The following is a 24,075-nucleotide window of genomic DNA, read 5'->3' as shown; positions in this document are numbered from 1 at the left end:
ACAGAAAATAGTGATTGGTGAATTTGTAATGACTTCAGGCCTATTTCATGCAGGGTGAAGCATTAGAGAACAGGTGCTCTGCTCCGCTCTGCAAAGCTGCATCAGATGCTAAAGTGGGAAAATAGGCCATTGCACTGATGCGCTCAAAATGGTTAATTTGTACAGCATTATGGAATAAGAACTTAAAGCACCATGTGAGTTCTGCAGAAGTCTACCACAAAATAGCAGACCTGGGATTTCTTCATAAATTTCAGGACAGTGACATGTTTTATATGAGTTCAGTAGAAAGGATGTTAAAGCCAAACAGCAGAATAGAGATTCCTGCAGATATATATATGCGTGGAATAATACATTTGTTTGAGACCACTGTGACTTAACTGTAGTATCATTTCACAGCTGCTACACTACACAGATCTCAAGAGGCAGCAGACAATCACATTTGTTAACAGTTATGAACTATTTTTTAATAATAATGTGTGAGAGGGAAGAGAAGGAATGCATTTTTGAATTAAAATATGTGCAAATGGCATTCTAAAGACTCGTAATAAAAAGTTTATGAATAAGGGCTATTAGGCTAATTTACATTGTGTAAGTACATATGTGTGGTAATGTAGAAGAAGAGTTGTGATACCGTAGAGCATGTTTGCACTGCAAAGCATTTGCATGTAGTGAATAAGGTATAGCACTGTGGCATAAAAAGTAAATGTGGTGAATGAAAATAGCACACTATGAAGAGATCTAGGGAGGGCGTAAAAAGTTAAAGCAGCAAGGGCATTTGGTTTAGAAGTGCAATATAAAGAAACATAAAGGAAAATGATAATGTAACAGAAGCCATGCAAACAATGCTTTTAGTGTGTCAGTTTAACTAAGAGCGTTAAGACTACAGACTGTTAATAAACTTCATTGGGCAATCTGGTGTTTGATTCCTTCATCTTTCCCTAGTAACTGAACAAATCACAGTACTACCAGGTTGTCCCTGAAAAGGGACACTTATGTCTAGTTAATAAAAAAAAATGACTATGGGCTGTATTTAGAAGAGAGATATGGATTGTATTTGAAAGGATTGTGCAAAGTTTAGAACTTCTCATTTTTATTTGATAAAACTACGTAATAGCTAAGGTAGGTTCATAAGTAGGAGTAGCATTCATCCTGGAAAGTGGCAAGTGAACCATCAAACAGATGGATTAAGGGGTGCAGATAAATGCATCCATTTACAAGATGTATATGGAACATGGTTTGAAACATCTTTGTCAAATTGCTGAAAAGTGCATTTAAATTGAGGTCTTAGACTGTATGTTCCAGGACAAAATACATGAAATGAGGGAAACAATGGTGAAATGGGTTTTGTATGCAACACCAAGAGTGGAGGAAGACACCTGAATTACTTAAGAACTTTGCAACTGTGATGATTACTAGTACGTCCTGTAACACTGATAGTGGTGGCCATTGAGGTCAAAATGCAGAATCTCATAGAGTATACTACATATAAACAACAGCCAAAGTGACTCAGTCAGGTCAGAATGGCTAGAGATAGGTATATAAGTCATCTAAAGTTTACAGATTTCAGTGAATTCAGTACCTGTTTCATGTAAATGTTAACCCCTGTTAAAGTAACATTGAGCTAGCCAGGGAGTATAACATTCTGCCCAGGAAAGAAATGACGATATAGGTAAGGTTTGTAAACGTCTACTATCCAAGGTAACTATGGAGACTAAAAGCTGCAGAAAAAGCAAGACTGTCAGTAGAGAAGCTGTCCAAATCAGATGATCCGCTATTATTTTGTCAACCATGACCCATACAAACAAGTCTTACATGCTATTGCCTGGAAGGAAAATGTGAGCTTCCGCAATTTAGGTAGAAGGCCAGAACTCAGAGATTGAAAGTAGGTCATTGGGGTTATTTAAGGTTTAAATCTTTAACTGTGTGGCTATGTTAGAGCAGAGGTTTACAGTATTACAATAAAAAATATGTAGTTGGTCAGCAAGATTAGCTGTAGGTAGTTGTTTAGGAAAAAGGGCTACAAAGTGAAAAGTGGATGCTTGGACTGATATGCTCTTAAAATGCATAATATTAAAAGGAAAATGGTGAACCTCAGGTGCTTCTGTTGCTAGTAGAATATGATACTCAGGAAGCTGCTTTACTGAATATAATACTTAGTGACTTACTGCCAAACATTTCCTGGTGTAAGATATGTACGATTTGATTTGAGTAGTGAAATCAGAAGTGAGGTTGTAGAGGCAGAGATGTAGGTCTGCAACATGTGAACTAATTACAGGCTGGCCCACTGTTAATAGGGGTTGTTTCCCTTCAATGCTACCAGTGTTGTGAGTGTGAGCAAGAAACAAAGGATTCAGCAGGGCTCCCTGGGGAGGTGGTATGTAGTAGGTAATCACAGGAACATCCATGTCAAAGGGAAGATTAGGCACTCCAGTACAGCGTGGCTGACAGTTATCTGATGTTGACAGAATAGTACAGTACCTGTTATGAGCAGACTGCATATGTGTGTGTGTTTGTGGGGGGGGGTTGGTAGGTCAGTGGTTAGGTCTCTGCCTCGTACCTCCAGGTTGTGGAACTTAGTCCTGTGCTCTGTTCACCAAATATCTGGAGTTTGCATCCTGTCTTTATATCACTGTAGTTTTTTTTCCAGGTAGTCTGTTTTTCTCCTGCCTCCCAAAGACATGCCAGCTGACTGACTATACTAAACTGTCCACCACATACCATATAGATAGCATTCCACTTAAATCAGATCCTGCCATTAGGGACTTTCGTATTTGTGCTGACAGCGAGCTCTCCATTGATCAACCACATCTCTATTGTGGTTAGAAAATACTTCTACCCTGCACAGATTTTCCTTCAGTTATCATTTCAAGGTCCAAAATGTTATATTCCCATGTTATTCATCCCTTATTGACTATAATTCCCCCTTCAGCCTGTATCTTGCTGAGCACCTTAACCAACTCAAGAAATGTCAATGTTTCTTCATTAAAAGATCTGAGGTCTCAGTACCCATAGATACTATGATAGACTAAAAGCCTTGTCCCTGTACTCAGTTCCATAGAGGTTCCTGAGGGCTTGATCTTTGTTTAGCCATCTGTGCTTTGAATGACCCAGCATTCTTTGAATTCCTTCATATAAAAAAGAACCAGTACTAAGGCAAGTACCTGTTCTACCAACCTAAATTGTGTGTTCCCATCAGCTCAACACCATGTTTAAAGCACTCCACCTCTGTGAATCTTACTTAGGACACTTAGAAATGTCAGATGGAGATTCACTAAGTGGCAACCTTGTTAAAACATAGCAAAACCCAGGGTTTACATCCGTGTTTACTGAGTGCACATCCTCATGGCTGACTGTAATTTGTTATAGAGTGTTGGGGACCAAAACACACTATATCGGAGATACAGGGGGGACTTTAAATACTGTTCACTCATTTTTGTAGCTGTTTTGTGCCTCACCAATATCTCTTTTCAGCACTTTGTGATATCTTCAGATGCCCCTCTTACTTAGTACACTGTGGTTCATCCTTAATAGAGGAGGTAAACAAAATTTGGAGAGTCTGACCCTGGAAGATTTTTAAATGCAATGAAGCATGTTACTTTACAAAAATGTTGATGAAAAGAAATACATTAAGGTAGTGTAATGGAGAGTGAGGTGAATGACATTAAAACCAACCAAGTGGTGGGAGCAGTATAGACTAGAATAGTGTTAGTGTACGTGGGGGGAAGAAACTGAAGATAAGGCTAAGGCAGAGCTGGTATATTCCCTGTTATATAGTGCTTTTAATAAAGAGGAATAACAAATAGAGGGATGTCTGAAGATATCACACAGTGCTGAAAACAGTTTGTACATATGACTAAAGAAACTTGATCATCTGGTATAAACCACACAGACGAGTTTGGTTTGATTCAGCTTGCATCCTGGAGGGGCAAATTAGTTTCAATTTTGGGTGGGCTTGTGAATTGTATGCACACACACACACACACACACACACACACACACGCACGCACACAAACCCACACACAGCTTTTCCTGCCTGGCATCAGGGGAATGTAGTATGGCCATCTTACAGCTTGCTGACTTTGATCAGTTGATCTATATCATTGTAAGACCTGCACAGAGCAGGGCCCACTTGCTACCATTTTTGTTCATAGTAATTGTATCCAGATTAGTATCACATACAAGTACAGTAGATGTGTAATACAAAATCATATAAAAATAAAGGAAACATCCAGCTCTTCATGGCATTCTACATGTGTACCACATAACATTAATGAAACAATTACCAGTGCAAACATTCCTTACGTACCTCTCAACTGTCCAGATTTTCACAAACTATCCAGATTTTTGCTTTATATTTTCGGTCTGCTCCTATTAAAATGCTTGGTTTTCTGGCAATCACTGATGATTGAAGTCACAAAATAATGGCAGATATTTGTGTTTCAGGCTTCATACTCACCAGAAAATTCATGCCTATGGAAATTCTATCAACTTTGTTAAGTTTTTAAGAGCAATATATAAAAGTTGTCCATATTTTATGGGTCTTTGTCACCCATTATTTATGGCTTTGTCCAGTTTTCTTGAGTTAGGTAGCTGAGAGGTATGATCCCTTACATGCACTAAATTACACTAATAACCTATTATAATACTATAAGGAGCTACCTCACTTCCTGTCAGTGAGACTGAGTTCTGTTTTGGAACAGAAAGGTAATCTAGTATTTTGGGGTAGAGTAACTGGTTTCATGGGGGCAGGGCAACTTCATCTTGATGCTAAGGAAAGATATAGAGTTAAATGCAGAATTTCATTAGGATGCCGAAAACGTAGGGAGAAGTAATATGTCATGTTGTAAACAGCCGGTCTGTAGGAGCAAGAAGAAATAGGCAAGTGATAATAAATGGCCAATGATTTTAGGCAGTTTAACTAGGGTGAGCGACAAACAGAAAAATGCAGTCAAGCTAAGTAAAGACTGACATAACAAAGTATACTGTTTTCCAAAGTCCATAACTTACATTCAGTGTCCATGTAAGAAACCATGTTGACATATATGGTTAAGCCTGTGTACTGTAGTCCCTGTGGTACAGGGCTTAATTCCTTCAGCCTTCATTTACCTATTTTTTAACTTTGAACAAGTCAATGTAACCAAACATTGCTCCTAGGTCACCTCTGAAAAGGGACTGTGTTGTTCAGTGGACCTATGGGTATTATGTGGCTAACAGCTGACAGACAGAATGTTTTACTTCAATGATAGACTATATCATTCACTTTTAATTGATCTGTATAACTGGCATCCTTGTAAAGTACCCATGTAAACTGGTGTTATCATCACATTATGTGAAGAACATTAGCATTCAGTTTTAGATAGAAAAAAAATTGGTATGATGTTGCTGATCTCATGTGATGCTGCTTTAATAACATTAGTTATGTGGGGCATTTGCAAATAAGGCTAGTAAAGAAAGTATACTGTGTAATTTTTCTTCTTTCCATGGTCAGTTAAAGTACAGTCATTTAAAGTACTGTAAGACTCTTCTCCTTCCTGCTAATTTGCTGTAGACCGTTCACTTAAAACCTCCAAAGTTTTAATGCCGTCTTGATCCACCATTGTTTATAATCGTCACCTTCTCTGAGAAGGTAATAAATAATGTGGGCTGTATAGAAGTGAGTAGGAAAGACACAAGCAGTCTGTATTAAAGGTCAAGGGCACACATTAATGGTTCTTGTCTTGAAAAATTACTGTTTTCATTTTTTTTCTTAAGACAGTTGTTTACTCAAGTTGTGATCATCTTAAAATATTGCTTGTATGTATTCTCCTTAACAAGACATTGCTTCATTTTAAACCATTAAATCCATGAAAATCTGGGAGTAATTCTGATTTCCCTTGTAGGAAAAGGTGTACGTATACATCTTTCTTATGAGTCCATTTCCTCGGGCTTTACTGTTTTATATTGTTTATCTCTTACTTTTACAATTTCTTATTCTGGTGGGTATCCTTCTTACAAACTAAAGAACTATGCTGAGCTTAAGAATAAATAACAGTTTTAGAAAAAATAATAAGAACGTAAAGATGCCTGGATTTGACCTTTTCTTATAAGCACTTGTAAATAATCTCAGTGATATCTCTGTGAAAGTTAGAAACAACTCCAGTAGCCAAAGTTCACTAAAGCTGTATCTAAATGTGCCCAAAGTTTGCTGGAAGCACCTTTGCATGGTGACAATGTGCCTGCCCCATAGAAAATGCTGCTGCTCTGGGATTTACTCCTGTACCTAGGATGCTGGCACTGGGGATGTATGCACCGCTGACTGGAGCATGACATGTCCACTAGAGAGTAACTCAGAGTTTCAGCCTTATACTGGTAACAGGGCTGTAGCACAAGCATGCATCAGCAGCCCCAAAACATCCATGAGTTTGCTTATTACTATGGAGAAAGCTGGAGTGCTTTTTTATTTTGCTACATTCCACTAAATATTAACATGTGGATAATGGCATGTGAGCACTGCTGCAGGAATGTTTATGATAAACTCTGACAGACTGGCTTTATGTTCCCTCAGTAACTCACCTCATTTCTTACCCTCCCTCCCTCTCTTCTTTTCCACCCCACTTCATACTATCTACCTCCCCACCTCCTTCTTTACTCTCTTCTTCTCCAAACTTTTCCCACTCTGCTCATCTCTCCCTAAGATCCTATAGCCTATTCCCCTAACCCTTGTCCTATTGTTATATTTCCTCAGAACGGACAAATATATTTGTAAATATCGACTTATGTTTTTTAACTTCTGTTTATGCAATGGTAGGAAGTAGCATATTTGTAAATATTCACTTATGGTCTTTATAATTTTTGTTTAAGCATTTTATTAAATTGTACCTTCAAATACCATGTTTTTTACTTGTACTTCTTTTTACTATATTATTATAACTTGTTTTTATTATGTTTTTACTATGTTATGTTGTCTTTGTGGAGCTTTTCTCCCCAGGACAACATTGAAATGGGCTCTTCTTGCCCCATCCTGGCAAACAAACTTCAAATAAATAAAATAAATAATAAGTTGGTGACCCAGTATATCTTGTATTTACAAATGATTCAAGGGGTTGCTGCCTTGCTGCTCTTGGTTCCCCTGTTTTGTTCCTGTTTGTTTCTGTGTATACATGAGATTTTCACACAGTTTATGGTTTCTCCCACAACCCAAAGACATGCCAGTAGGTGAATTGGTGATCCTGTAAACTGACTGTAAGTGTGCATGGTCTATGTAAATGAGTATACAAATCCTGTAAATAACTTTATTAGGGCTCTTAGCTCAGTGAGGAAGGGGTATAGTTTTGAAAAAGATTTTGCCCGTAGTAAAAATTATACATGTAGCACAAGACAGAATCTGACCATAGATACAATATATGTAAGAAGCTTTCTGTGTTATGAGTGTGTGTGTGTTAGTATGTGTGTGTATGGTTTAGTTGGGGGAGATTGCAATCTACATACTTAACAGTTTCTTTGAAAAAGCTACAACAAAGCCTGATTTTTCTTCAAACATGATCTACTGAAAATATTTTTGGGTGCTTTATGCCTTGTGCCTTCCAATAATCACGCTTTCCTCAATAATACTGAAGTCCATTTATTCCTTTGTGATGAGAATCCACCCATATTTGCAAGGGTAGGAGTGGTTGGTTGGGGGAGGCTGTTACTTATGAAGCTATTTGGGTTAATGGTCCTTGCCAGCATCCTGGCAATGAGGATGTCTTTACTATTTATCCTAACCCTTCTCTAGTGTGGGGGACATTTTGCCTGCATCACAGTGGGGGCCACAAAGCCTTCCCTTGCCACACACTTGCTCAATGAAGGCTGTCACTCATCAGAGGCTTAGTGTATCACATCCTCACTCTCCAGGTCATGTATCTACATCCTTCCTGTGAAGGACCTCTACAGTCTATGACAGGCTGTACCTCCTTTCCAGGAGTGGCATACTTATCCTTCCTGTCAGGTTCTTCAAGCATCTGAACTGCTAGTTGAACTCAGGCCACTTGGTTCTTAATCAGGGCTTTATCCCTCTATGCAGTAGGAGGTGGTGGGCAGAAGAGGTTCTTGCATAACAGCCAAGAAAAAAGTTGCTAGTTTGACAGTTTGATTTGAATACATAACTGGATAGGAAAACTGTCTAAAACATATAACATCATTAATGAGGGTCTGATTAAGGTTGCTATATCAACACATCTAACTAATATCAAAAACAGCAACTCATGTCTTACATGGGTGAACATAATCGCTATTACGATGGTAATATGTGTGGTAAGCCAATTGTAATTGCCAAACATGAAACACATTATCACAGTAGATGTAGCAGACTGACAACTGGCACCTGTGTTTCTAATGAACACAGGCAGCCTGTAAAAGGTTCGGCTCCCAGGCCCCTGCTTATACTTATCAAGGTATGACAACTTGTAAGCGATTTGGGATGCATGGCTTGGCTTAAAAAGGCCCTTGCAGCCATTAGCCTAGTAAATACCTATGAATTTATGAACCTATAATATGGTATAAGATGAGATTAAGTTTTGCTTTAAGAATTTGATGGTGCACTTTCTAGAAAGGCAAAATGCTGCTGTCACCCCATCGATATTCATCATTAGATCACTGCTGCAGTAGCCACAAATATATGAGAATGTATCTTGCCAAGATTAGATTAGCTGGTCAGCTGCCAAAACTTTAGCCCACGTTCGACACACTCTAGCTACTGCAGTGCTTGAGGAGAGCAGAATAAAAAGCGGTGGCTATGGTGCCAAGCTTCAGAACTTCCTCGCAGCCAAAGAGTATGCTTTTTTCCCTAGCTTTGGGGAATGGTCATCCAGACCTTCAACAGTTGGGCAAATAAGTTCTTTGTTGAGGATTACCTTCCACATTTTCAATTTTTCTGAGCAGAAAAATTATGTTTAGTCATAAATTTGTTTTGAATTTATTGCCTGGGCATTTTAATGGTTTTCACTAAAAGTTTTACATCAGAAACTTGAATTTTCAGTTTTGATTCCCTGAGAGGAATCCTTTGAAAATCCTTGTTGTTTTGTGAAGAAAAAGTGTGATTGCACATCAGGTTTTAGTATTAGGGGCATGGACTGCTGGTCATACTTCTCAACCTCTTACCACAAGAAATCTCGCAGTCTAAAATAATGGGGGACAAAAGCCCAGAAATAGGGGACAGGTTCTAAATGTTGTTCTTATAAACTTAGAAAGTTGACAGAATAACAAGATTTATGCTAGCATGCATTTTCTGAAAGATATGAAGTCTGAAACTCAAATATATTTCATTATTTAGTGACTTCAATCTTCAGTGATTTGCCAGGAAACCTCACATTTTATGAGGAGAAGAATAAAAACATGAGACAAAAATCTGGACATTCTGTGAAGATCTGGAGAGTTGAGAGGTATGCTTCTGGTTTTGAGGGACGTTAAAAAATAGTTTTCTCAAAACTCTAAGCCTCTGTCAGGGTGTTGTACTGACTCTGCAAAGATTTGCTAATGTATTATCTGAGTTCATTTTTAGTTGGCATCTGGTCCTGGGTCCCTATTGGGATTCCCTCATTTATTTTCAAATTTTGTGAGGAAGAGTATGCTGTTTGGGTATGACAGTGCTGTGAAAGGCTGAGGCTAGTGTGTCTGGAGGTTGTTGATAAATATTTGTACCTTGAAGGTTAACTTTTCTGTGAAAAAGTAAGACTGACTGTACCAGGCTCAGTGATCCTCATGTCAGACATCCTTTCTGATTGACAGATAGTCCTGATTCCCTAAAACGAATCCCTGGTAAATTATTAGCTTTTGTCGAAAAAAGTGTTACTTTTCCATCAGAATTGATTACTAGGGGGTGGGGCCTGTGCTTCTGGGGTTATCACTGAAATTGTTTACCTCAAAATTGAAATTTCTTGTCAGGAGGTAAGATAGACTTTTCTAGACTCTGCTATTTGCTTACCAGATGTCTTTTGTGGTTCACACATTACCATAGTTGTCTGTGTGGATTCCTGTGTAAATTATCACCTTTTATGGAAAAAATATACTTTCCTGTCAAAACTGATGACTAGGGGCTAGACATACTATGCTTGATGCTTGATACTAAAATATGTTACCTTAGAGTTTAAATTTTCTGTCATAAGGTAGGACAGACAGTGAGGCTTCTCTGTTCCTTTGACTGTCACCTGTTGTGGCTATGAATACATTTTGAATCCACTCTACTAAACACTGAACTGAAAAAAGCCATAGGAACCAAGCCAATGACCACACTCGGACAAATAAACTTTGAAAACTGATGATGTTCACGTCATTAAAGTGGATGAAAGCGCTAAGTTTATTTGTCCGAGTGTGGTCATTGGCTTGGTTCCTACGGCTTTTTTCAGTTCACTGTTGTGGCTATGACATGCACTTGGGTCCTGGTAATTGGATCAGTCCTTTCATATGCCAGAAAAATACAAAAGTTATATAGGAAGCTTTGATTATTCCAGCTTACTGTTTCTTCAGCCACTGATGAGTGACTCCGATGTGGCCAGACTCTTATTCCTTGGACCACTCATCACTTCTCTTGTTCCCTCTGGTGTGCCCTTTGGGAAGCCACTAAGAACCTGTAGGAATCCACATCCCTCTACAGTTGTTCAGATGCTTTTTTTGTGTTAGAGAGAGCCTATCTGGGCAGCATCATGGAATGGACCAGAGGGGATATTCAGTCACTATGAGGAGCTTCTTTCCTGAGTAGGGGCCATCTTTTTAGCTGCTCTTATCTGCGAGATCTCACAGAAAAAGGAAAGTAAACTAAACCTATGTTTCCTTGAAATCCTAAGGAGTATTAGCTGACTCTTGCTAAGGTTTTATTTAAAAACCTTTTGTAGTTAAATAAGAACAGAAGAAATTCCACAATACAACTAAAGATGTTATGGTTTGTTTCAGGGAGATTTTATCCTCCTGTGTTCAAGCTTAAGGAATGTTTTCTTGATAACTAGCAATTTACCTGACAGTCAGCCCTCTGATTCTATAAAGTCTGATAAATTATACAATAGTCCTAAACCCACAAATCCTTTGTTTCTTCTGGTTCCATGCTTAGTTTTTGGGTCGTTACTCTGCTGAAATACTTAAAGGCTTTGTTGAAGAGGAAGTAATTTCACTGGGAGGGGGTGGGGGGCATATCCAGAATTTTTACCCTCCTTGTGAAATACCAGACTTTTTGTCAGTTCTTTTTAGGAGACTGTATAAAGCTTCTCAACAAGGCAATCTACATTTCAGAAAGCTGTTGCAGAGAGGTTGAAACAAGAAAGGATCTCAGATGGTAGACAGACGTTTTGGTCCCTCATGTGTTTTTCCTCCTTCCCACCCTGGCACTCCTGTATATCTTTTCCAAAGTCAAGGTCTTTACCTTTTTTTTTTTTGCACCAGATGAATTCAGTCACTGTGGTACTGAGAATCATTCTAAAAGGTTACTTCTGGCAATAGGACTTCATTCTTCTTGTTCAAGGGATTTCTCTGTTTCCGTCCTTTCATACTTTCCAGCTTCTTCATTTTCTCAATCATATGTAGTCTCAGGAGGTTATTGATCCTACTCCTCCAGATTTAAGAGGGAAGAGAATTTATTCTAGAACCTTATGGGTGCCAGAAGATGAAATCTGGAGATCTGTCATAAGTCTTTCTTACAAGTCTCCTATTATTCTTCCTGTAACCCTGGTTTAAAGATTTTTCTCATCTCTTTCTGATTTTCAGAGATTTCAAAGCTTTTTCTTTGTTGGTTTACATTTTCAGTTTCTGCCTTGCCCTTGGATAGACAGCAGCTCCAAGAAGGTTTTCTAAGTGTCTGCTTCCAGTAATAGCCTCTGTAGGTTACAGGGCAGTATATGTTGATGCCTTCAAAAAATGCCTTAGTTTTGCAGACTCTTTCATAAGTTGCCAAGAATTTTCAAAAAAAAGAAGTAATGCCATAAGCTTTTTTTCTGGTGAATTCAGAGAAATCTGCTATCTTTCTATCTATTATGATAGTGTTCTTTGAAGTGTATAATGTGCACATCTTAAATAATGGATTTTCTTCTACAGCACATAGTGGAATGTTGCAGAGACCAGCTTCGAGATTTCTCAGCCATCCACAGGGACTGTCCCAGAGTTACAGGTATTTGGCTTTTTCCTTTCTCTTGATTCCTGAAGCAAGTTCTCACATAAGAATATCAGTTTGGACCCAACACCAACACCTCCTTTTTCATTTGTTTCCAGTTTTGGGGTTTATAAAAAATTGAGTTATTCTATTGGATGAATCAGTTGTCTCTCTAAACCCCCCCCCCCAGTTTATCCCATCTGGCCCCCATTTTATCCCATCTGGCCCCTACTCAGTCTGTAACCACAGTTGCATCAAACTTTGCCCAGGAAGCTGATTCCTGGGGAACAAGTGCAAGGCCTGTGGAACGTAAAAGCTCATATATGTTTAGTAAAAGAAGGCTCTAGTAAACTCTCAACCACTTTTGGACTCCTGGCTTGTAGGTCATCTCATACCTTAAAATTAGGGGGAGAAGAACTCTACACACTGTGAATGTCAGTAGGCTACTCAGATTCCACATAAACAGGACAAAAAAAATCTGGATTGTTGATCAGCTGTTTATTTCCTATGAAGTGTGTGTTTGTGTGTGTGTATGGGGGGCATAAGTGAAGCTGCATATGTGTGTATCTGTGTGTGTGTGTGTGTGTGTGTGTGTGTGTGTGTGTGTGTGTGTGTGTGTGTGTGTGTGTGTGTGTATTTTTCTGGGTTGTCACACCAGGGGTGTTAGGGTAGTGTGTGTGTGTGTGTGTGTGTGTGTGTGTGTGTGTGTGTGTGTGTGTGTGTGTGTGTGTGTGTGTGTGTGTGTGTGTTGGAATGTGCAAGTGAGGGAATGGGTGATTTTTCTATGACTATAATTGACTGTGTGTGTGTGGGCGGCTTGTTTGCTTATAGGTGGAAGTATATATCTGTAATGATATTTCTCACCCTGTAATGATATTTCTGCCCAAGAGGGGTCAGTGGTGTAACATACATAATATATATCAGTAGTTTCCCAATTAATGTTCATTCTTCAGCATTATTGCATATATTTACCACCACCCTGCTGAATATACCTCCTTGCTATGGTAGCCATGCATACTTACTTACTTACCTACTGAGATCTTGTGTCGCTGGGGGACATGATAAACAAGGCTGACAAGGGGAGAGGTTATTGTATGTTGAAATCACAATTACCTTCTACTCTGCATCCAAGGACACTTAAGGGCAACAACCACTGTGTTTGGATCAAAGCAAGCCAGTACATTAATCACTGTATCTCAACAAAGAGCTGGTCTGTTAAAAGGATTAGGAATATTAATGACTCACCTCAACTAAAGCCAGTGGATAGTAGATAACTGCAAACCAATGTTATAGAATTCATAGTTCCACAAAACCGAGGCTATTGGATTTAGATTGAGGACAAATAAACTAGATGATGCTACTTGTAATGTAAAAGAAAAAGTAAGAGAAAGTATGCCACCTGTCTTGGCTTGCACTGTGGAACCTGTCCTCATGTTTAAAAGATAATATGGCAATGGACAAGAATATTAAACTTCAGTAATGGTAAAATATTTAAAGATCGGGTTATTTAGTCAAAACCTTGCTCTCCTTTTGGAGCTAAATATTAGTAATAAGGAATTAAACTGATGTTTTGCAGAAGAGAAACAAGCTTTCTCATGATTTATAGAGATTGTTGGCCTGTGCAAAGATGTACTGATCTCTGTAACTGACATTCTTTAGCATAATAGATGTAATTCATACTTTATATTTAAGACACAAACAAGTGCATATAAAGTGGTAAGAGCATGTCTTTCAACTTCCAAGTGCAAAAAAAAAACCCAGACAAAGTCAAAAATGAAGGACAGACAAAGGCCCAAGACCAGGGCCAAATTTAAAAAAAAAATTGCATTTATAAGCTTAGAAAGTTACTAGAATAACACATTTTGCAATAGCATACATTTTCTGAAGGATGTGAAGTCTGACACTGAAATGTATGTCATTATTTAGTGACTTCAGTCCACAATGATTTGCCAAAAATCCACAGATTTTATGAGGGACAGACTAAAAATATGAGGCAAAATTCTGGATAGTTGAGAAGTATTGGCAAGGGTGAAATCTTAGCTTAGTCTCAGTGTGACAAATATTTGCACCTCGTACTAGAATTTAGAATGACTCTTGCTAAGAAATTACTCACAGTTAACTTTATAGAATGTTATTCGTATAGCTGGAAAGTATTCATATAATTCAGTTTGTATCTGGTCCGCATGCTATAGCAGTATAAGAGAACTGGAAGTACTTATCATTTTGTTTTCCAGTGGAATTAAAACGTAAACCCTGTGTATGGAGTTATAAGTATGTAGGCAGGCTAAACATGTTAAATTTGTTGGTGACAACTGGTGTTTTTTTATGTCTGATTAAGGATGTACTATGTAGAGTGCAGTAAAGTAACATGTAGAGAACAACAGAACTGCTGTAGGAGGCAAGATTACCTAATTTTGGAAGGGGGGTTAATTCTAGTGATCAGCTTTTGCAGGCTGATATTTTTCTGATCTGTTAAGGTCTGGTAATCACAGGACTTAACATCAATGTAGTTTACTTTAAAAACTCTTGTGTAACTTTTTCATGCATTCTGCTAACTGCCTGAAACTGATTTCATTGTATACTCTTTTCAGTGAAAACAGTTGTTGGGAGTAGGATTTGAGCATTTTTAAAGTGCTATTTTGTGGGGGCAAAACCTATCCCCAAATTACTTATGTAGGGGACTGTGCCACAAGCATCAAAGTATTTTTCTGTTTTGACCTTCCCTGCCTAGACCACAAAGCTCTTCCCATAACCTTATTGCTAGTGGGGCAACTGTCAGGCTAAGATGAGCTGCCTTCTTTGCGTCTTTTGGATATTTTGTTTTATACATCACCATTTGTTCTACTCAGTACTTAGTGTGCAATGATGACATTGTTTATCTACATCTTTGGTAGAACTGATAGTGCATTGCCTCTTTTTTTACAGAAGGTCTGAAGCCCCTGGTCTCTACTGTGGGTTGCAGCCCTATCTGAAAAACATTTTCCCTCACCCCAGGAAAGGTACACTAGCAAATGCTGCTAATTCCTATTGCCTCCTTGCCAACTTGTGCCAAACTACTTATTAGAAATCTACTCCAAGAACATTTCTGCTTGAGACAGTCTTTCTCCATTGCCGTGACCAGCTTTAATGAATACACATTTCAGTGGAGGGTGCAAGCATCACACAAGTATAGAACTACTTTTTATTTTCTTTTTTTTCTTGCTTTTTTATTACATTTACTCAGAGGTATCTACTCACTTCCATATCAATGATTTTTTTTATATTACTTTGGCCCCTAGTTTTCTATATTGAATGTAGTCCCTTTCTCCTATTTGAGATGCATTGTAGTTTTTCATAGACATTAGGGGTTAGTAGCCATGGCATATAATTAAAATATGTAAAGCTCACTTCCATTTGTCCTGCTAAGTTGTCTTGTTCGATTCGTTATAATGGAAATGGACTCCACCAGGAAGTCACTTTGCAGTGGCACGTCCTAACTTCTGTGAGATAACTGTATTGGTTTTGCCCACTTAAACCTATCCTTCTGCCTAACCTTGGAATACTGTTCAATCCCCAAGTGCTACAGACGGATGTCCAGATTTTGTAACACTAACCTGGCCTCATACCCAAAAACAGTTTCCTCATTCCTACTTGGAATTAAGAGCTTTAGTTTTATTTTACCAGTTTATAGTTATTTATTCTTTCTCGGCTTGGGTTGGGAGTGGCTTCTGTGTGGAGCTGCATGTCCTCCCCGCGGTCGAATGGGCATTTGAAAGACATACGTTGAATGGGCATGCCTTCGTTGAAGGTTGGGCATCGGGCTGGCAACTCGACACCATAAAAAACAACTGCCAATCATTAGTGGACCGGAGTTCCGCTGTGGCAACCCCTAACCGGGAAAAGCCGAAAGACAAACAACAACATAGTTATTTATTCTTTAAGATCACCATTTATAGAGTCAAAGTTTAGTCATGAATGTGTGAAAAATATACACTGAAAATTTCAACAGAAAGAGGAAGAAGTAGTTTCTGCAGTTGTAAAGGTCTCAGGACAAAAGCTGAAGAAAAAAAGTTGATATATGATTGTTGGTGAAAGGACAACTACATAAGATAAGTCTAGCCATGTCTGAGTCACCTCCCAACAGATTCTTTATTTTCTGTCACATAATGTCAACATAACCAAATGCTGCTTTGTTAAGGTTTGTTAATGCATGAAATGTAGGATAGTACTGATTCGAGGATTACTGCTTTATTTTCTTTTCTGCTTCCTTTTAATTTGTAGTCATTTCACCTTACAGACCAATACATCTTTCCTGTCTGCATGTTAGTCCACTGATATCTATGAACCATTCGAAAATAAACTATGTATAAAGAGTAGTAAGCAGTAGTAAGTTGTACCGTTGACACTGTTGTGTATTTTCATATAAAACAGAGAAACAATTAAAAGGAGAGGAAGGAAAAAAGAAAGAAAGAAAAATGCAGCTCTGCTGATTTTGTGTGTGTGTGTGTGTTTGTGTGTATTTCACACATCTTTGTTCAAGGTACTTGAAAGTTATTGCTGCTCATATTACATTGCTTCTGGCTCACTTTTTGATTTGTAATTCATATGGGACACTATTAATCTGGAAGAAGGTGGCTTTCATATGCGCATCTAAGGTACCGAACTCTTTGACTCTAGCTCATTTCTGTCCCATCTCTGTATGTTCAACTCTAACCAAATATTTTGGAAAATAGTATCAGACCAGCTAATACAGTACTTTAATATCTGTGGAGTGGTTTATGTCCATGATGAAAGTCTTTCTCTGTACCAGTCAGTAGGAGATCCCTGGCTTCTCTCCAAGGGTCATGTCTACCTTACTGTTTACCACTCCTCACTTGAAAGTGGCTAATCAACATTGTAGGTAAAACAATACACTAACTATGTTATATATGTATATAGATACTCTAATATGTCTGGTTGTTTTTTATTGAGATGCAAGCATGACATGGTATGGAAAAGTGTAGAAAGTGTATGCTAGAAATAAAAAAATCTATTTGCAAAAGTGAAGAAATGTATTTGCCTTCAAGGACCTCTGTGTTAAGAAATACAGAAATATTATTCTCATTGGATTTATTTGCCTTCAAGGACCTCCGTGTCAAGAAATGCAGAAATATAATTCTCAGTGGAAATGTGACTCAGTTGCACTCTCCTAGAAACCATGTGCTTCAAGGAAATTTGTTTATTCTTTACAATAAGATGATTAGCTGAAAAGTATGACATCTTTAGTGTATTGTATTCCTGCATGTCACTGGGGAAATAAACCATAAGGGTATTAAACTTATTTTCTTAAGGAAGAAAAAGATTAGAATTGCTTATGGAAGAAAGCTCAGTAATTTTTATTAGCCAAGCAAGAATTTGCCTTTCATGAGACATTTGTGTTTTACAATAGCACAAGGTCCTGCAGAGACTGTATATCCCTTTGTTACTGAACTGAAGAACAAGAGGCAAAAAGGGACTTTTGTTTAGCTGTATGATTGTCCAATAGGAAAACTGCATGATTGTCCAATAGGAAAACAGAATAATTGTGATAAAAGAAATGATGACATGAGGGACAAACTATTAAGAGAAACAGATATCACCTTATAGATATGGATGTTTTCAGAGCAAATGAAATTACTAGCACACAAATAAATTAATTAATGTAATGAAAAATGTAAACAAAATACAACTTAAGTCAAATAATAAGTCAAAAATGAGAAACAAAGGTAGAATGTGTTGTAAAAGTAATGGATATAATAAAAAAGCTTTGTGGGAACAATTTCTTTCACATAATTTTAATTAAAGCTTGCTTGAAATGTGTACATATAAGCAAGAGCACAAGCAGTGACCTGCTTTTATTTATCCTACAAAATGTGTGTTAGACAATGGAATGTTATCTGTTTCCATGGCATAGAAGGATGATGCCCTTACTATGACCCAGATGAGCAAAGATCGACTAACAACTGGAGCTAGATGGTGGGTGAGGACTGTTTTGCCAACTTGCCTTCTCTGGGAGGGAGTGGTTTCTGTCCATGATAAAAATACATCCCCTGTGCTGTAATCATGGGACAGATTACAAGTAAAACCTAAGTCATCTGAGGGAGGGGCAGGCTAGATGATGTGGTGATGTGTGAGCCCACTAGCTTCACCCAGTTAGGTCACACCAAAAAAAAAAAAAAACATTCTGGTGTGCATGGCCAGTGTATGTAATGCTGCAGGCCGCTTCTCTCCACTTCCCCTGCCAAACCCTCCAATGGTACATTCACAGCCCTGGGGATAGTACAGCGGAAATTTAAGGATAAATGATGCAGCCAGGCATTTGAGGTCAGCTGGGAACATACAAATGTAGGGGGGCAATGCAATTTTATTAAGATGTAAAAGCAAAAATGTGTGCTGAAAAGAAATTGCATGTTGTTGAACAGAAATGGGAAAATGGGATGTTAACTGGTACTGTGACCCAGTGAGGTCTGAAAATACTCTAGACTCAGTGAGACAGGTGTGTAGGACAGACATTTGTCTTGCATTTGTATACTCAGAGTTACTGTATATAAGTATTAAACTACACATCACTATATAATGTAATATTTTGATTCAAGATTGATTTAAAGCTTTGAGCCTGGAATATCCTCAAGAGAAGTCTGTATGCATTCTGTTTATTTTGACTACTAGTGTCATATTTAGGTAAAAATATGTCGACACATTAGTACTTCAATAAAAAGTATAAACCTTTGATTTCAAATATTAGCAATTGAAGTAATGTTCCTAATGTATTGGGTCATGTGGCTTGAGAGAAGCTATAACCTATGGCAAAACAAATTAACTGTGTAAAAGCAAAGACAGCATTTGCTTAAAATCAATCACAACACACAGAGACACCTATGATACTGTGCAGAGCCATGGCAGTAATATCCTGCATGTTGTGTCTTTCGGCTTATCACGGTTAGGGGTTGCCACAGCGGAACTCCTGTCCGCTAATGTTTGGTAGTGGATTTTTACGTGTCGAGTTACCAGCCCTGACGCACAACCTTCAATGAAGGCATGCCCATTCACGCATGCCTCCACACAGAAGACGCTCTAGCTGAGAATCGAACGGGACAACGTCTTGCTGTGAGGCAACAATGCTACCGCAGCACCACTACCGCAGCAGTAATATCCTACATAATTATGCTTATTTATTTTTAACTCATATGTGTTGGAATCTTGCCATGGGAATAAACTATAAACATAGAATTTTATGCCAGAGAAACAGGTTCCCAGAAAAGTGTGTGCACTAAAAGGAAATAAAGAGAATGAAAGCCCCCATATTGCTAAGAAATAGTCAAAGCCAAGAAAACTGGTAAAAGTATGAACGGACATTCCTATAAATAAAGTAAGGAATTGGATTGCATTTGTACTGATCCACAAGATATGAAGAAAAATGATTAAAAGAGAGCAGTAACCATTGCTTACAGTTGAAGAGGTAGTCTCAACAATGCCAAACACGAAGTTCTTTTTAGTGCTAGAACAAACCAGGCTTTATGTCAGATAAAATTGTATGAAACAACCTCAAAATTAAGTGTATTTAATATACCATTACGAAAGTACAGATTCCTCAGGCTTCAGAGTTGTTTTCTGAAGAAGTTTGGGTAAATACCCAGACGAAAAGCTCTTTATATTAAATACTTTGTTGGTTACATGTCTGCTTGGTGCCATTTCTTTTGTGGTTCTTTGTTACCAAGGTCGATGAAGACTTGGAATGTGTTGTAAACATAATTGGTGATCTGTTAGCATGAACACAAACACAACTAAAACATGACAAGAAACTCATACAGCTGTTGACAAGACTAAGGCAGTATAATTTCAGCTTTATTTTAATGTGAAAGGGAATGAAAGCTGATCCAGAAAAGGGTTTTTAATAGCTGTGCAAGTATTAAAGCAAGAAGTTCCACAGACATTACAGAATACAAACAGACATTTCAGAAGTTTTGCCCCCCAACACCATCTTGTTCATGTGTTCTAATCCAAAGCCTTCTTCTACCCCGTCCTTAAGAACAACCCTATTCAGTAGGGTACTAAATACCCTTTCCCTAACGGTATTACTAAACAAGAAAAAGGCCATACAGATGTGGGCACACAAACACACATACACACACACACACACACACACACACATATATTACCTTCTCTAGCCCTTATTCTGACCCTTCCCACAACACAGACATACAGACATGTAACCAAAGTGCTGAAACATTTGTGACAAATGATAGTTTGGCATTGCTACCCACTCCCATTTACCAGCATTCAAGAAATTATACCATTTGATCAAGTAAACTACCAACAAATTGAGATTAAACAAACCTGTGGCCAAGCAGGCTATACCCAGAGTCTACCTTAAATTGTCGACTGACCACATTGTTGACACAACACATTGGACCCAAAAAAACATTGACAACTTTGCAATGGGCATTATCTGTTTGTCCGAGATGGCTGTATATTGTCAAGTGTGGTTTTGCCCTTTCCCAGCTGCAGCGTAATCTCATGGTTGGCACATATAATTAGCAGGAGTTGTGTAGGGTGCAGGAGGCTTGCTTCCCTGCAAAGAATGTGCTTTAGACTTTTTTTGTATTTTCAATGTTTTGGAAGTTTGCTGTTTTGGGTATGATGTTTTATGTATCAATGATGTGGCCAACTGAAAATTTAATATAGATCCACTCTACCTATATGGTTGGAATTTCATTGGATTAGTTGGAATTTCATTTGTTCATTTAATTTATCTGCTGTGTTTACATCAAATGTTAGTTACATCGACTAAAGTAATTACTGAAGTACATTTCTTTAAAGGAATGTGATGTGCAACTTTACTTGGGTTAGGAGTGTTTGAGAGAGTGTTTGTAGGTTAAGGTTAGGTAAGAGGATAGTTTTAGTGATTTGTGTGTATGCTGTTGTTTGTGGGTTAAAGTTAGGGCAAGGGTTAGGTAAGGGGGTAGTTTTAGTGTTGTGTATATGTGTAATGGATCAGTGTGTGTCCAAGTTTGTTGTTTAGTGGTGCTGTTAGACAAAGGTTTTTTTTTGTAAGGTAATAGCAGGATTGGGCTAAAGGTTAGGGAAAGGAGTAGAGATAGGGTTGGGGTAGGACACATAAGTAATAGAGAGCAGGGGGACCAGGCTGTTTTTGTTTTTTTTTTTCATTCGATGTCAGAATTTATATTTTAAAAGTATAGTGAAGCTGAAATTTGTACATCATGATTTATTCAGCCCTTAAAATAGGCACAACAGGGATGCAAAACATAACTTATGAAAATTGCCTACGAAGAAATTAGCTATCATGTTCTTACTGTTATTACAGCCTTGACTGCAGAAGGTACAGTGTTTTACACTTGTACAGCAGGTTATTCATTGCCAGACATGCTGCTCCATGGTAAAACATGCTGGGAATGTTGAATCCTTTTTGGAAGAATTAGACCTGCAGGGCTCTGTGTTGTGAAGATGAAAACATAGATGTTAATCATCCTTTGTTCATAGCATTTGACATTTCTAAAGCAGCCCAGAAACATTTCTAGTCACGCTGCTTAATGTGCAAACAGACAAATTAGGCAATTTAATTCTGTTTAGTAGACTAATTAGAGATTACTGATGTATTTGTTTTTTATGTCTAAGCAGGACATTTCATTGTCATTATTAAAATAATGTACTTAACCCACATTTCACAGTGGTGAGAAATTATTAGTTAAGAGTTACACTTTAGTTAAAAGAAAAAAGTCCCCTTTCTGCTTTTTTCATCTGCACTTCTCACATTCCCTTGCAACTTGTGAAGAATACCATTTCAACTCATGGAATATCTGATTATACCTTAAAACTGTAATTAAAACAAAAATATGCAAACCTAGAGGTTTTTTCATATTCTCCATTATGAGATGTTTTCGTTATGAAAGCATGACTTACAAAACATTCAGGAACAAACATTCTGAGCACAATTGCCCAAAATATCATAAGGGCAAGATCTTCAGCTTTAAGCTTTTTTTCCAAGAGACAGTTTGATCTTGGCCATATTTAGATATGCCATTATTTAATTGCATCTGTAAATTAAAATGCAAAAATTGTGAATGGACTGTTATTAGTGTACAGTGAAGGGATCAACAGCCTACAAGACATAATGAATATATTTGTCACTAGTAAAAGAAAAAAGTTCCGTATACCCTGTAGTTTCACAGTTCCATATCCACACTCAACCTAACTAACCTAATTATAAGTTAGCAAGTGTAGAAATCCATGTCCTATTACAACAGGCTGCAGTGATACTAATTCACAAATAGGGGAGGTGTCACACCAGGTATAAACAGTCATAGACCTATCGGCCTTACCAGTTTTTAGTTTAAAAATATGGAGAGATTCCTACTGGAACTTAGTCAAAATGACACAGGGGCCCCACTTCTGACAGATGTGGAACAGTATGGGTTTTAAAAGCCGACTTTGCCTTTTGAATCTTGAGGTATTTATTGGAAGAGGTAATAGTAGCAGCTAATGAATGACTAACAGTGCGTACTGCTTATCTTGACCTTGTTAAGCCCTTTAGTTGTATTCCATATAATGGCATGACTGGCAGATTAAAAGCACTGAATCCATATTTAATTCACTGGGCAAAACGCTGGTTAAGCAATAGGGCAGATTTCAGGAAGGAAGGGCATTACCAGTGGTGTCCTTCTTGGATTTATTCTTGGGCTGCTGCATTTTGGATTTTTATTCTCAGATATGAAAGTGCTGAAGCCCTGTTTGTGGCCTACTTGACATTTATTCATTTAGCCATATGGGTACTGGAAGAGACTGGCAGGGACAATGGGAGAGAGCGTCTGCTGTTTGCTCGCCCATCCTGGAGAGGGGGAGTGGTCTTAGTTTGCAGCACTGGTGATTCCTGTAGGTTTGTGGGTGTATTACCCACAGCAAAAAGCATAATGAGCCTATGCTGCATTATGAGCATTCCACATGACTGGGACAACATGTGAGATAACACATGCATCCACTGAACAGCTGTTATGGAAGTCGCCAAGCCAGAATCAGTGACAATGTCAGTTATAATCAGATGCAAAGACCCCAAATTAAGGGCACTTTTAATAATTTGTACACTGACTTATAAAGTTGTTCGAATAAGTGGGCATGAATTCTTTTGCATTTTCTGAAATAAAAGAAGTCTGTAACTCTAACAATTATCATTATTTGTTGATTGTAAATCACCACTGTCTCTCAAAAAACATATCAAATTCACGAAGGACACAGCAACAGTTTGAGCTGGAATCAGGGACATATCTGGCAATTGTGTATACTTGAGAGGTACAGTGCTCAGTATGATTACTTTAGTGAATGGGATGGTCCCACCCCTCAGCTCTGAAGGGATTGAGCTGGGCCCATTCTGCATCACCCTACTCATTTCTGGTAACCATAACCCTGCTGCTAACTGTAATCCTACACATTGCCTTACTAAAATACATTTCCATAACAATATCTCTGTGCAATCACACGTGATCACACACACACACACACATACACACACACACACACACACACACACACACACACACACACACACACACACACAGACACACACACACACAGACACACACAAAACATCAAGCATGCACAGCACTACAGCTATCCCGTTACCCAGCCCTAACTCTTACCCTAATCCTCAATCCGAGTACACACTCCAAAACATTTCCACACACACACACACACACACACACACACACACACACACACACACACACACACACACACACATACTTTAAACCAATCAAACTGCCTATCCCTTACTTTAACTCTGACCCACAAACACTATAATACACACATTCCTGTCCCATTTACCTTCACACAGAACATTCAGACTTCCTGCTTAGTTCAATCAATCAAACTTCACCACTGGAAACAATAGGATCATAGGAGATTACTAGGCTATCAACCCAGATGTCATTTCAAGCCTAGTCGCATATAAATATATTTATATTCGTGTGTGTGTG

This window comes from Protopterus annectens, chromosome 11.part0, assembly GCF_019279795.1.
Source record: "Protopterus annectens isolate FY-2018-M chromosome 11.part0, PAN1.0, whole genome shotgun sequence".
Lineage (NCBI taxonomy): Eukaryota > Metazoa > Chordata > Ceratodontiformes > Protopteridae > Protopterus > Protopterus annectens.
Note: the sequence above shows the minus strand (reverse complement) of the source record.